The sequence below is a fragment of the Muntiacus reevesi genome, chromosome X (assembly GCF_963930625.1).
Source record: "Muntiacus reevesi chromosome X, mMunRee1.1, whole genome shotgun sequence".
In the NCBI taxonomy this organism is placed as follows: Eukaryota; Metazoa; Chordata; class Mammalia; order Artiodactyla; family Cervidae; genus Muntiacus; species Muntiacus reevesi.
The window spans coordinates 68,374,691-68,377,497 of NC_089271.1; the positions used below are offsets into that span (position 1 = coordinate 68,374,691).

At 38.8% G+C, this 2,807-nt stretch overlaps 1 pseudogene; it reads left to right on the plus strand.

Moving 5' to 3' along the window:
- The first annotated feature begins 1,084 nt into the window (after nt 1-1,084).
- LOC136154523 (NFU1 iron-sulfur cluster scaffold homolog, mitochondrial pseudogene) lies at nt 1,085-1,768 on the plus strand (annotated as a pseudogene).
- The last annotated feature ends 1,039 nt before the right edge of the window (nt 1,769-2,807 follow it).

Consider the following 2,807-nt stretch of genomic DNA (forward strand, 5'->3'; position numbering starts at 1 on the left):
CTTATATGTGGAATCTAAAAAATGATACAAATGAATTTATTTACAAAACAGAAACAGACTTAAAGATATAGAAAACTAATATATGTTTATCAAAGGGGCCAGGTGGAGTGGAGTTTGGGATTTACAGATAAACACTACTATATATAAAATGGGCTTCCCAGGTGGCACTAGTGGTAAAGAACCCACCTGCCAGTGCAGGAGACTTAAGAGATGTAGGTTTGTTCCCTAGGTTGGGAAGATCCCTTGGAGGAGGGCATGGCAACTTACTCTTGGAGAATCCCATGGACAGAGGATCCTGGTGGGGCTACAGTCCATGGGGTTGCAAATAGGTAGACATGACTGAAGCAACTTAGTACACACTCATATATAAAATAGATGAATAGCAAGTACTTACTCTATAGTATGGGACTTTCCAGGTGGCTCAGTGTTAAAGAATATGCCAGCTAATGCAGGAGATGGAGGTTTGATCCCTGGGTTAGGATGAATCCTGGGGAAGAAAATGCCAACCCACTCCAGTATTCTTGCTTTGGATTTCCCATGGGTAAAGGAGCCTGGAAGGCTGCAGTCCATGAGCTTGCATACGACTTTGCTGATAAACCACAGAAACAACAACTCTATTGCACAAGGAACTGTATTCAATATTTTGTCATGACCTGTGATGGAAAAGAATCTGAAAAAGAACATATATATATATTCTTAATATAATATATTTATATAAATATATAAATTATATGGGCTTCCCTAGTGACTCAGATGGTAAAGAATCTGCCTGCAATGTGGGAGACCTGGGTTTGATCCTTGGGTTGGGAAGATCCCCTGGAGAAAGGAATGGCTACCCTCTCCAGTATTCTTGTCTGGAGAATCCCATGGACAGAGGAGCCTAGCAGGCTACAGTCCATGGGATTGCAAAGAGTCGGACATGACTGAGCCAATAACACTACAATAAGAAAACCATAGACTTGGAAGGCAGGGGAGTGGGGGGTGGGGGAGCAGCCTGTCCTACGCCTGCACACTAGGACTAAGATGGCAGCAGTGGCCAGCCTGGGCTGGGGAGCTGCTGACACTGCCATGTGTTGTTTTGTGATGTGATGAATCCATTAAGAAACAGTTTCTGTCTCAGTTTGCCCAGAGACCACTTTTCCCACTCCCTGCAACCTTATGTAACACAGTGAGATACATGTATGTTCAAACACAAGATACCCCAAATCCCAACAGTATAAAGTTTATTCCAGAAAAACCAGTTCTTGAGACAAGTACCATGGATTTTCCCACATCAGCTAAAGCATTTCGCTCCCCTCTGGCTAGGCAGTTATTTAGGATTGAGGGAGTAAAAAGTGTCTTTTTTTGGACAAGATTTAATCACTGTCACAAAGGAAAATGAAGAATTAGACTGGAATTTACTGAAACCAGATATCTATGCTACAATTATGGATTCTTTGCATCTGGCTTACCTTTAGTTACTGAGGAAACACCTTTAGAAGAAGCAGGATCTGAAGATGATGATGAAGTTGTGGCAATGATTAAGGAATTGTTAGATACTAGAATACGGCCAACTGTGCAGGAAGATGGAGGAGATGTAATCTATAAAGACTTTGAAGATGGCATCGTACAGTGGAAACATAAAGATTCTTGTACCAGCTGCCCCAGTTCAATCATTACTCTGAAAAATGGACTTCAGAACATACTGCAGTTTTATATTCCAGAAGTAGAAGGCATAGAACAGGTTATGGATGATGAATCAGATGAAAAAGAAGCAAACTCACCTTAAACTCATTTGAGTTTTCTGTGGCCCCCGCAGTTGGACTTGTTGATAATATGTACTAAGCTTTTATTATTAATCTTCTAAGGAATTTGAGGATTAATAAAATATGTCTTTTCTCCAAATGATTAAAAAAAAAAAGAAATCCGTAGATTCTTAACTCTTCCCCCTTCTCCATTGCCGTTTTCCAAAAGTAAACTCTACTTGACCTCTGCCTGCTTTTGGATGCTTTCAAGTACTTTTAAATTTTTGTTTTCTTATATTCTTTTCCAGATTGCATAATTGGTATCTATGGGATGGTTCACCTGACTTTTCATTCATTTTATTCTTTTCTTGTAACCAGTTCTGGACAATTTTTTAAATTCAAAAGAGAAAGGAAACTTATGAAGTCTCTGAAAGTGTTTTAAAGTGACAGGAAAGGGAAGATTTGGCATACCATAAGTGAAAATTTTCCTGGAGTATCTGTATTCATTTGAGACTCCTCAGTAAAAGTTACACCAACACTCGCACAGGCCTCCCCCAAACGTACAAACAAGATATATGCAGTGTTTACAGCACTGATATCACATTGCAAATATTGATAACATCCCCAGAAGCACTTTCTCTTTTCCTTCCTATCTCACTTGAGCACAACATTGTAAATCAACTATACTTCAGTTAAAATAACCAGGAAAAGAAAAGCTTAAATAAATACATATATTAAAAAGAAAAAAAAAAAGAAGCAGAAACCTCAATTAAATAAAGTTGATAGCCCAGAAGGGGGAATTGTGCCCTACAATGGTAGGAAAGTTGAATGACAGGAAGGAAGATATCTTTCTTCTTGGCAACAATTCAGCCCATAAGAAAACATGAACTTTGTTTACTGTAACCCTCCAAATTTCCTTTCCCCTTCTATTAAAATGTTCTCCTTTCCTTTCTGTGTGGGAACTTGTGCATGACTCACTATGGCTGCAGATCTCAAATGACAACTCTTTTGCTGATCCTAAATAAACACATTTTGCCTGGAGTAATAACTGAAAGTCTATTTTAGGTCAAAAGTAATAAACAA